This window comes from Chiloscyllium plagiosum, unplaced genomic scaffold (assembly GCF_037043375.1).
Source record: "Chiloscyllium plagiosum isolate Xiang-an unplaced genomic scaffold, Cpla_swu_hap1 HiC_scaffold_32, whole genome shotgun sequence".
Lineage (NCBI taxonomy): Eukaryota > Metazoa > Chordata > Chondrichthyes > Orectolobiformes > Hemiscylliidae > Chiloscyllium > Chiloscyllium plagiosum.
The window spans coordinates 42,174,729-42,187,626 of NW_028270170.1; the positions used below are offsets into that span (position 1 = coordinate 42,174,729).

General features: G+C 39.9%; 1 protein-coding gene across 24 annotated transcripts in view; it reads left to right on the forward strand.

Annotated features, from left to right (window-relative positions):
- LOC122540026 (protein TANC2) overlaps positions 1 to 12,898 on the forward strand; it is a 1,060,344-nt gene that overhangs the window by 361,137 nt on the left and 686,309 nt on the right. For 2 of the 24 annotated variants that reach the window (XM_087977945.1, XM_087977944.1), the window contains exon 1: positions 3,184 to 3,370. The exons of 20 other annotated variants lie outside the window; for them this stretch is intronic. The gene's annotated coding sequence lies outside the window, so the exon portion shown is untranslated. Of the gene's footprint in view, positions 1 to 3,183; positions 3,371 to 12,898 lie in introns of those variants that run through there. 2 more of the 24 variants (XM_087977952.1, XM_087977951.1) reach the window with 1 other exon arrangement.

The window sequence follows — 12,898 nt, forward strand, 5'->3', positions numbered from 1 at the left end:
GAACAGGTTGATTAAAAATCTCTGGGTCACTTTCAGATCATGTGTTGTGTATCTCAAGAAATTTCCCCATGTTCTTTCTCCAGTTGTTTTACCAATTATCTTCAATCTATAAGCTTTAGTTACTGACCAGCTTGCCTGATGAATATTCTTGTTTAAGCAAAACTCTATTATATTGGCTGCCCTTATTTAATCTCCCTGTTTCATTTCCAAGGGTCTAACACTATGGCAGACAGGTTTGAGCAGCTAATTGTTCTCATCCTGGTCCTGTGTTCGTATTTTCTAAAAAGGGCCAATAGCCGAAATTAGATTAGATTAGATTAGATTGCTTAGTGTGGAAACAGGCCCTTCGGCCCAACAAGTACACACCGACTCGCCGAAGTGCGACCCACCCACACCCCTACATTTACCCCTTTTTACCTAACACTATGGGCAATTTATCGTGGCCAATTCACCTGACCTGCACATCTTTGGACTGTGGGAGGAAACCGGAGCACCCGGAGGAAACCCACGCAGACACAGGGAGAATGTGCAAACTCCACACAGACAGTCGCCTGAGGCGGGAATTGAACCCGGGTCTCTGGCGATGTGAGGCACCACTGTGCCACCGTGCCAATTAAGGAGGTTATCTTTCTTATAGTACTTATTTCAGAGTGAAGTTATTTGAGGGTTAATACATTTTATCCCATTTGTGCGTTATTATACGTGTTCTTCTCATTTATAATCGCTTGCTTTTTGTTTTTCTTTGTTTGGATTATGATAATGCTCTCAACTATAATGATCATGAGATGTACCACATCAGAAAGCAGGCAATAACTGAGCACGAATGAACTTGTGCATCTATCTCTATTTTTATCTTCCTGGATTGGGTACCAATTATAGTTTTAAAAAGTAAGACACATGATCATTTTAAAAACAAGTGTAGAGGTGGTAGCAGTGTAGGAGTTTCTCTGTCGTACAGTTGAGGAGCTGAGAGATATTAAGTTGAGGTGCTCTCATACTCTTGCTGGGAGGATGCTGTAATTGGTGCATGATAAATTTGTATTGTTACATTATAAATGTAGGCATGGAGATTTATAATAGAATATATGGCAAAACATGATAACAGGAAGTTACGTAGGCAGAAAACACATCTACATTCAAGTTACAGGGTTTTAATGTTCAGACTTTCCTCTAGTATCAGCCAAGGAAAACAACTGCATTTACATTGAACCTTTCAGCACAACCAATTAACTGCTTTGTTTGACGTTCTGACGCAAGGAATCACAAAAACCACACTGTGCACAGTTAGGTCTCAAAAACAGTTAGTCTCGTTGGTATTTTTTGATAGTGTGGCTGAGGAACAAATTTTAACCAACACATCCATTCACTTCTCTTTTGAACGGTGATAATGGCAAGACATTATCAAAATCATTTAATTTATCATTTATTTCATTATTGATTGTAGGAACATTGCTGTGTTCATGTTTGCTGCCATTTTTGCCTGCATTATAATTGTTTCATTTAAGGTATAATAATTGGAAAGCCTTTTTCTATATTCATTTGCTCAGCTGTCCCATCAGATGATGCATTGACTTGCTTAAATTTATATGGTTCAACTTCGATGTTTAAGCAGTAAGCCTCAACGTTGCCCCATCGATGGGGAGTATTATAGTTTACTGATCAGCAACAACTATTACTTTATCTGATATTCCAATTAGATATTCATGACGTCACATTTATTCCACTACCAAAAAAACCTGTATTCACCTCAGCCAGTGCCTCAGCTACTTGGCTCTTGTTCTTTCTATTACCAATTATTACTTCACTACCCTTTTCAATGGCTTCCCATGCTCCACAAGCTTCAACCTATCTCAGCACTGAATCCCACCCTTTCATCATTCATATTTCCAGTGATCCATACTGGTTTATATTGCCAGCATGTTAAGTTTAAACCCCTTGACACATTTTGAAATCTCTCCATTGAATTACCATACCATGCGTAAAAACATGGAACAGGAGAAGGCCACTCAGCCTTTTGAGCCTGCCCTGCCATTCAGTAAGATCGTGGCTGGTCTGAATCTAACCTCAACTCTACATTCTTGCATACCCCTGAAAACCTTTCATCTCCTTGGTAATCAATAATCTATCTACCTCTGCCATAAAAAAAATGGAAATTCTGTATTCACTGACTTTTGAGAAAGGGTATTCCAAAGGCTTCAGAGAGAAACATCTCTGTTGTTAAAGGTATTTTTTTAGCCATGACTCCTATTTCTAGATTCTCCTATCTTTTCAACATCCACTTGGTTAAGTCCCCTTATAATCTTATGCTTCAATTAAGTCATCTCTAACTCTTCTAAGCTGCAGAAGATACAGGCCTAGCCTTGCCTCATACACTTGTTGCAGGTGTAAGTCTAAGAAACTTTCTCGAAACTGCTTCCACTGCATAAACGTCCTTTCGTAAATATGGTGAATATTGCTGTGTACAGTATGCCAAATGCAGTCTCACTAATTAACGTCCTGTATAACTGGAACATTCTTCAGCAAATAAAATATTAATATTACAGGAATTTGATTAAATATCATTTGTTGTTTATGATATGTGTTTAAGTAATAGTTAACAATAAAATGGGGTGGTGGGGAAGGATGTCAGTCTGTGTAAGGACTCTCCATACTGCTGGGTTAACAATCCCAGTTCACTAACCACGAAATAGAGACTAAGTGTGTATTCGAGGGAGGGAAGAGTAACATCTGTACCTATTGGCTCATCATGAATTGGGTTAAGTACAGACCTGCTGGCAAGATGGGATTGGAGAGCGATGCAGATGGGACTGCAAGATACTTGTTTTAATAGAAGGCTTTGTGGCTCCTGTTGTGTTCAAATGGTAGTAAGTTGTTTTGGTGATTTAGTTTAGATAATTGTAGTTCTATCCAATCTATTAGCTAGAACTGAGGGATGTGATTTGCACTGGAAGGTTGGGAATGCTGAAAAGCAGGTTGTGCGAAATTTTCATTTGCCTTTAGGTGCTCATTGCATGCAATTTATATGTTTTTAACATTTAGTGAAGAGCTTTTCAGTAGTCATGCACGGCAGTATTTTCCACAACTTGTTTGTTAGTGAAAGGGTTAAGTTGGTCTGAAGGAAATGAGATGTTTTGGCGTCAAGATATTAACTGTCCCACTGCAGCTGCAAGGTTTTGCGTAGACACCTGGTGGTGTCGAAAGCACTATACTCTATGCACAACGACTGCAGTAAATGGCTGGAGCTCCTGCTGCTTTGTTCCATTTGTTCTGCTGTTAGACCAGTTCGCTGTTGCCTTTGTCTCTTGTCGAAAATGCTGCAGTGGCTTCTTCAGTTGAATATGTGTAACCTTCGTATGAGCGTTGTACAAAGGTGGGTGCTGGTCACATTCCTTCTGGGGAGTAGTTCCTAAGAAATTGTAGAGGGTTGAATCTTTGTACTCAATCATATTTGTCTGTGTATCAGATGCCAGGACAGCATGACGGTAAGTAAATTGAGGAGGAGACTGGGGGAGGGAGGCTGGCAACAGAGAACGAGGAAAATGTTGGAAAAGCGAGACAAAATCGGTAATTGGCGTCTTGTAAATGGAGATGACAAAAAGTGAGAGTGATGTATATTTAGTGTATTCGTAGAAGAACAGGGGTGAAGAGGGAAATGTAATTAAGAGGATTATTGTACAAAAAAGAGAAAGGTGAAGTGCTGCAAAATATTTAACAGATGAATAGATTTAGAATTCTAACCGTGGGAGGCAGAAAGAAATAGACAACAAAGCTGAGGAGAAAATCAAGAATAATAAGGCTACCGGGCTGCTGCTGTCGACCTGTGGATCAAATGCCAGCAGTGCAGAATATGTAAAACTTACTCCCATGGTTAAATCACCATTTATAGCACGTGTCTTTTTCAGTGGCTTTCTGCCTAAATTATATGATATGCTAATGAGAGACAATGGCAAATCTGTCTCTTATACAATGGAAACAAAATGGCTGGTTATTATTGCGATATGCAGGCAGAGAACTGATTGTAATTAAGAATTGTTTTGCCAAAGCAAGAATAATAGGTTAGAGCTCTTTAAGATTTAGGTTGATGTGGCATGTGGAACTCGTTTTATTCTAGCTGCAGTGCAGAACTAATTTTGTTGCAAGGGCAGATGAAAGAAGAGAGGAGTTGAGTATCTTATCTAAACCAGCTCAGTTGATCTGAATTTTTAATATGCTCACAGCAGGGGGGGAGGGGGGAGCTGCAAAGGAGGAAATCATCCAAATTAGGTGCTGTAGAAATATGCTGGTCGCAAGTTTCTACATATAACTGTTGCTTCATGAGATAAGAAGCATCCATATTCATCAAAATTGAATTCCGTGTTTCCCATTTCACTGGTGTAATTTTTCTGCAGTCTCGTTTCAGTTTTCACAGGATTTACATTATTTTCTTTGTCTTGCTCTCCTAAATCAACATAGTATTTCACTAAATGGAAAAGTATACATTGAAGAAGTGGGTTAACAGTGGACCGCTGGTCATGGAACTGAATAAAATAGAAAATAATATATTCCGCGACAATCTTAGTTATTGGTTATGTAATGTCATAGATTCCAGATATGATATGCTCCAAAATAAATTGTTTCCATATAGAGGTTTGCAGTAGGCTTCACTATAATAGGATTCTCGAACTAGAGATAGGGTAGCACCTAAGATTTAGAAGTATAGTTATTTTAAAATTTTATGAAGAAGGAGCCAAATTTTTTCAATAAATTTGGACTCTTAGAACAATACCTTTCATTGAAGTGATTGAGCATCCCTTTATTATAATTTCAAGTTTGCAGAATAAATAGAGAAGGTGAAGTATCTTTTTGCTTAATCACTGCACAAGCAGAAATTCAGAAAAGAATGGGTTCAATGAACTAGAAGGAACTGAGCAGTTAATGCACTTGACTCTTAAGCGTGTCGCTTAGCAGAATCCAAAGTATGCAATTATTTTATATTCTGAATCATTTTAATCAATGATGTTGAAATTCTGGGAGATGAATCTTATCATAATCCTTATTGTTCAAGATGAGCATTTTTTTTAGTATTTGCATTTGCTGGTGTGTGTGCAAGCCAAAATTATTTCAATTTATGACAGATGAAAAACTGAATTATCTGACAAATCTTTACTATGCCTACGGTTGAAAAATCTATATGGGAAGCTCTTCTGTGTTTGTGTATATCTAAAAGGAGCTGCTAAGACTTTACCATTATTAGTATTAATTTTTATTGCTTTGGTTAACCTAGATTGTGCTCTCATTATTGTCTCCCCATGCCAGCAGCAATTAAATTCCCATAATTTTTTCACATTCCTAAAATCTACTTTTTGTTTCATTTCTATGAATCTCTTTGTCCTCACAACTTGATCTTGATTTTCAGTGCCTTGATAAGTCCTCGCACGCAATTCCATTCTGCAATCATTATTGCTTTTAACTGCTGCCATGACAACTAATTCTTCCCTGCCATACTCCATCCTTACTATATGTATCTTTTATTCCTATCGTGTTTTATTTCTCCAATCCTTCACACTCAATCTCTGAGAACCCATTCTGTTGCTCTTCCATATGATAGCTAACTTCCTCCAGTGGTTTAATTTTACACTGAAGATCATTTATTGTCTTTCTCCAAATGTTTTCTTGGATTATATTTTTTACCCACTGGCATTTCAGAAGGAAATTGTACAAGTTCGAAATTCCTGTGCATTTTAGGTCAACAGGCCTTTTGGAATGTAATAACTTGGGTGAAACAGCATTATAGCATGAATATAGCAAGGAAGGAGGCCACTCAGCCTGTGAAAGCTGTACTGGCTCTTTGGAAGAGCAACTCCATCAGTTCAACGCTACCAGCTTGTCCCCTGCAATTGTTCTTTATTCAGATAATTTTCTGAATTATTTTCAAAGTTATGATTGAATCTGTTTCCACCAGAGTCTAATAATCTCATCATGTCTCCTCTTAATTTTTTTTGTCATTTGCCTTAAGTTGATTCACAGATTTCATCCTCAGTTTTGAGAGCTATAGGTTCAGTTTTAAAGCTTTAATCGTGATCTTTCAGTCAGCCTAATTTGAAATTGTATATTTCTCCTGATATTTTTGTTGAATATTCATATGTTGAAGCTTCAGTACTTTTACTTCTCCTATCTTCTCAAATCTTTCCATTGACATGTATACGTACATCCCTGCCTGCAATCTTATTGTGGACCTCCGTTGTGTACTTAATTTGTATGCAAGAACTTTGTGGAGAGGAAGACAAAGAAAATAATGTAAATCCTGTGAAAACTGAAATGAGACTGCAGAAATTGAGATTTAAAATAGTGAATTCAATTAATAATAAAAAAGTTCTTCATTCAGTTTTAACTGAGCTTCCATTGTTTACAGTACTTTGATAAACATGCGCATGTCTCAGACTGCAGTCTGATCATGATCAGGTTGTAAATTGGGCAGAGCATTGGCAGATGGAACTTAATCATGACAAGTATGAGGTGATGCATTTTGGGAGATCTGTTTAGGCAAAGATATACACAATGAATGATGGGTTCCTCAGGAGTACGAAGGAACAAAGGGACTTTGGTATGCAAGTGCATAGATTGCTGAAGGTTTCAGCACAGGAAGAGCATGGTGGTGGTGAAGGTGTTGAGAATGCATACCTTCATTGGCCAGGACATAGAATATCGGAGCAAGGAAGTCTTGTTACAACTTTGAAAAACATTGATTAGGCTACAGATGAAACACTGTGTGCACTTCTGGTCGCAGTATTGGATAGATGTGATTGTACTGGAGAGGGTGCAGAAAAGATTCACCAGGATGTTGCCTGGGATTAAAAGTCTGTTGTGAGGAGAGACTGTTAGGCTGGGTCTGCTTTTCCTTGGGGCAAAAGTAATTGGGGGTGGGGGTGGGGAGTCTGATTGAAGTATACGAAATTATGATGTTGATGTGGAGATGCCGGTGTTGGAGTAGGGTGGACAAAGTCAGGAGTCACACAACATCAGGTTATAGTCCAACAAGTTTATTTGAAATCACAAGCTTTTGGAGTGCTGCTCCTTTATCAAGTCAAAGCATACAAAATTATGAGAAACATAGATGGAATAGGTTGAGAGAATCAGTTCCCCTTGACAGACATATCTAAGACCAATGTGAGAATGTGTATTGGGTATAAACAGGCAGGGAAAGAGTTAAATTTTGAGTTTTGTGAAACAAGAGTTTAAGCTGAGCATTACTCAGATCAGATAACAACTTACAGTTAACAATGGGGTGCTGGAGGCAAGGGTAATGGATTAACAAGGTGGAAAAGCATTCATTATGTAGAGCCATTTAACAAGGTGACGTAACATTCAGTATGTAACGTCAGTTAACAAGGTGAAAAGTATTCATTGTGAAGCCAGTTAGTCATTGTGTAACAGCAGATGGCTTAATCTTTACTATCGATATTCACTGATTGTAATGGTCACCCAATCAATATGTATGTTGCCTTATATGGATTCCCCCCCCCTGTAAAATGACTATATAATTCATTGAGAAACTGCTCTTCCAGAGAAGACTCTGAACTCGTGTCTCTGTGCACATAGGCAATCGTTCTCTCTCCCTCCAGGACCCAGAATAAAGATAAAGGAGGTAAAACCGTACTGTGTCTCTGAGCATTTTGCTTCGACTGGCGGGGGGGAGCAGTACAACAATAGGCATACTTTTTTTTAATAGATATTTTTATTGAGAGTTTAACATGTTTTTACATTGTCAAAAGAAAACTAAAAAAAAAACCCAAGTATAAACATTGGTATACAATTAAATCTTAAATAAATAATAACCAAAATCTATCAAACAGAAAAAAAAACGAAAAATAAAACAAAACTCAACTAACTACTCATCTAACCCACAACTAGCCAGAGTGTATGATTATTCAAGAGAAAAAAAAAACAACAGATAACACAGAAATTGAGTCGTGATATACATGCTCAGAATGTGTTAACATCAGATCACAACAAAACCCGTATTTGTGCGGGATTCCTCTCCTTAGGCATCTTGGACCAGCCAGGTTCATCCTCTCAATTAAATAAAGGCCCTTGTTAGGATGATCGAGATATCTGTATTTGTGTAATTCAAGAAGGGCTGCCATATTTTATGGAGTAATTTGTTTTTTTTTGGTGCACCATATTTGTAAGGAAGTCAGGGGGAGTATATTCCACAGTTATTCTGTGCCAACTCGAACGTCCATGAGGGCCCTTAGCCACCCAGTTTACCAAAATGTTTTTCTTTGCACAGAAAGAGAGAATGGATAATAATTTCTTCCTTGTCGTAACTTCAGGTGTTCTTTATCCAATAAATGTGTCTCCTATAGGAGAGCTATATCGATCCTTTCCTCCTTGAGGTTTGATAATATTTTCTTCCTTTTGATTGGTGAATTACTCCCCGTGACATTCCAGGTGCACCATTTAATCGACCGATCACCCACAATCACCAGGCAAGTCAGAGACCCCCTGGGAGAAGAAACCCTATCCAAAACATCCCGAGCATAGAGCATATAAAATTCTTTAATACACACGCTCAGATCAATATAAATAGAAACTATTTCTAAATAAAAAAAATAAAACTTATTTAAACAGAGATCTTCCCCCTTATTCCCAGGGGGCATCGCTTCCTTTCCAAAAACCCATCATAACCTCTCCCAACCAGTGTCCCACCCTTGACCCAGGCACCCCACGATAGGATAAAGAAAATTCAAATATACTACTGAGCTAGAATTAAAAATGACTATAAAATTACAGTCTCAGCAAATAATAATTAAATATAGTACTACAGAATAACAGGGGAAAACAATCCCGCTCCTAAGGACAGAGATAAAATAGGATACGGTAACCACCTTCCCCCCCCCCCATCTACATTAACTAGACCCCCTGGATATATAAAAAAAGGAAGAAAATCGCTAAGTAAAGAATAAATAAATAAACCCCTCTTCCCACCCCACGGAGATGATAATAAACAGTAAGGTAATAAAGGAAAAAAAAGGGGGGTAAACCGGTGTGGGGGGAGGGCAAAACAACATCAATTAACTCTTATAATTTATCTGAGAGTCCAAAAGTTCCTTGGCCTTCTCTGGTGATCCAAAGTTATACATGGACCCTTCATGGTTGAAGTGTAGTGTAGCGCAAGGAGTACTGAACGTTTAAGTCCCTTAAACGCTTTTTTGCTTCATCAAACACCTTTCTCTTTTGGACCAAAGCTGGGGAAAAGTCCTGAAATAACATAATCTTGGATCCTTTATGAATCATGGCTTGGGGATCTTTCCAAAGATTTCTGGAAGCTTCCAAAAGCATCTGCCTCTCCTTGTAGCTCTGCAGCCAGAACAGGACTGGGCGGGGGCACTGGTTCAAGCTGGGCCTGTGCACTGCAACCCGGTAGGCCCATTCCACCCTTACCTGGCCTGATCCAGCCTCCAGATTTGACAGCTGTGAAAGCCACTGCTCGAGGAACACTGTAAGCTGGCCGCCTTCTGCCCATTCGGGAAGACCCAGCAAACGAATATTTTTTCAACGACCTCGATTCTCGAGGTCGTCAGTGTGATTCTCTAAGGTCCGGACTTGCTGTTCGAGAGTCCGGACCCGATCCACGGCTGATTCTGCTATGATCTCGGAGGTCGCGGCCTTTAGCTCCACCCCTCCGACTTGGCGCTCGATTTCTTCGATGTCTCGGCCGTGATTTTGTAGCGGCTCAGAGTGAATTCCATCGGCTTCGGGACTCTTCAATGAAGGCATTGATCTTCGCTTCAGGTTTAGAGATTATTTCCACGAGGCTCGCCACCATAGCTAAGTCCCCCGGGGCGGCTGTGGACGCCTCTGCTGCAGCTGGGGAGGGCGGGGGAGGGGTTCCTGCCTCTGAGAATTGCGGGCTCCTTTCCCCCAAGTCATTTTTACAGGAGACTAGACTGTTTAAATTCAGTGCTGAGCAACTAATTACATTAAGTAAAAACTATTTTAAATGATTTGGTGAGTGTGGTGGAGGCGGGTAGCCCACTTTGCCCAAGTCTTGGGAGGAGCACTATAGACTCAGACTTGCTGAGTTGCCTCCATCTTGGATCCCCCAGGCATAAGTTTAATGTAAGGTGTAAGTGGTTTCGAGGAGATTGCAGCAAACTTCAGAAGATGGTAGAAATATGGATTGTGCTGCCTGAGTGTGTGGTGGAGGTACATTCACAATATTTAAATAGAGAATGGATGAGTACCTAAAATACCAGTGTTGTAGACTTTGGATCAAGTGCAGGAAAATGGGATTAGTGTAGTTTGATGAGCATAGACATGGTGGGCCAAGGAGTCTTTTTCTATGTTGTTCGCTGTGTACTTGATTTAGACCAATGGCCAGCCCAAGCTCAATTTGAATCATTATACAATGATTGTACAATACTTTATAACATAGAATAAAGTCTTGAGGCACTTTGTATATGGTTGGTTGGGAAAACTCTTACAGAACCAGTAGAACTTGGTACTGTACCCTCTTCTGAGCTTGGAATTTGAGCTGGGCTTTTCTAGATTAATGGTGGCTGGCTGTAGGATTCTCCAACTGAAGTTTCTTTCATCGTGCCACTAGACCACGGCACAGTTCTGAAGTGGCTCTAATCAAAGTCTCACTTGCATCCTATGTGACTGACAAAGGTAAACTATCCCTCTTTGTCAATCTTCCTTCAGCTTTTAGATATGATTGATAAAAGCATGCACCTCTAGCAGTTGCCCAGATGTCACTGCCAGTTCCATTATTAATTATTTAATTGTACTCATCACCTGCAATGACTCACCTTCCTGTTTCTGTACTATTACTTCTTGAGTCCCTCAATGATCTGTATTTTGCTCCTGCTGTTTCCCATCAACATGTTGCCTCTCAGTGGTGTGATCTGAAAACATTATTGTATACTGAGGACGCCGAGCTGTACCTCACTGCCTCTCCTAACTTCTCATCTGTCTTTAAATTATTAGATTGCTTTAACTTCTTACACAATTAAATACAGGGAAGCTGAATGTCATTGTTTTAGTCCCAGCCATAATCTCTTCTCTAGCCATTAACTCTATTCCTTCTTTAACAACTGTCTGAGGCTGAACTAGGTTGTTCAGAACATGGCATATTTCACATCAAGATGATCATCTGACCATACATCCACATATAGTCATACTGCATGGAAATAGACCCTTTCGTTTAACTTGTCCATGGCAACCCAGTTTGCCAAGCTAAATTATTCCACTTGCCTGCGATTGGCCCATACACCTCTAAACTTCTCATGGGCGGCACGGTGGCACAATGGGCGGTACGGTGGCGCAGTGGTTAGCACTGCTGCCTCACAGCGCCAGAGACCCAGGTTCATTTCCCGCCTCAGGCAACTGTCTGTGTGGAGTTTGCACATTCTCCCAGTGTCTGCGTGGGTTTCCTCCGGATACTCCGGTTTCCTCCCACAGTTCAAAAATGTGTAGGTTAGGTGAATTGGCCATGCTAAATTGCCTGTAGTGTTAGATTAAGGGGTAAATGTAGGGGAATGGTCTGGATGGGTTGTTCTTCAGAGGATTGGTGTGGACTAGTTGGGCCGAAGGGCCTGTTTCCACACTGAGTAATCTAATCTTAAAAAAATTTTCTGATTCATGTATCTGTCCAGATGTCTTTTAAATGTTGTACCTGCATCTACCACTTCCTCAGCTAGAGACAAATAAATTTGCAGATGCTGGAATCCAAGGTAGATAAGCAGGAAGCTAGAAGAACACAGCAAGCCAGGCAGCATTAGGAACCCCTCCTTCAGATTACACCTAAAATGTTAACTTCGACACCACCTGATGCTGCTTGGCTTGCTGTGTACTTCCAGCCCCCAGCTTGTCTACCACTTCCTTTGGCAGTTCATTCCACCCACAATCCCCACCCTCTGTGTGGAAAAAGTTGCTCCTCAGGTTCTTTTTAAATCTTTCTCCTCTCCCCATAAAAATATGCCTCCCTAATTTTGAACTCTCTCACCCCAGGGGGAAGACCTTTGCTACTCTTCTATGGCCCTCATGATTTTATAAACCTTTAAACCTTCCAGTGGAATAAGTCCCAGCCTATCCAGCCCCCTCATAATAACCCAAATTCTCCAGTCCTGGCAATATTCTAATAAATCTTTTCTGAACTCCCTCCAATTTAATAATATCCAACTCTCTCCAATTTAATAATATCCGCCCGATAGCAGGGCAACCAGGACTAGACAGAGTACTCCAAAAGTGGCTGCATCAAGTCCTGTACAACCTCATCACGAAGACTGCCTATTCTCTTATCTGTAACTTCATGCTTATCTTGGCTCTTCTAACAACAGCAGCCCTTATTTGTGTCTTTGTTATCTCCTAAATTTGTCCATTATAATGCACCCCTGACTGGCTTCCCACAGACTACCTTTTAAATAAAGAAATTGAATGGAATGTTGGCTTTTATAGCAAACGGCACAGAATATAAAAGTAACAAAGTATTGTTGAACTATACAATGCATTGGTGAGACTGCATCAGGAGTATTGTGTACAGTTTTGGTCCCCTTATTTAGATGCAGTTCAGAGGAGGTCCACTAGATAGATGAGGGGTGTGTTGTATGAAGAAAGCTTGAAAAGTTTGGGCTTGTACTCTCTGGAATTTAGAAGAATGAGGGAAGATAAAATTGAGATATTCAAGATGATAAAAGGTATGGATAAAATAGACTTGGAGCGGATGCTTCCTCTTGTGGGGCATTCTAGGATGAGAGATCATCATCTCTTCGGATAAAGGGTAGCAAATTTAAAAACAGTTGTGGAGGAAGTATTTCTCCTAAAGGGGTGCGAATCTGTGGAATTTGCTACTCCAAAGTGTGATGGATGCTGGGACAGTGAGTACATTTAAGGCAGAGTTAGACAGATTTTTTAA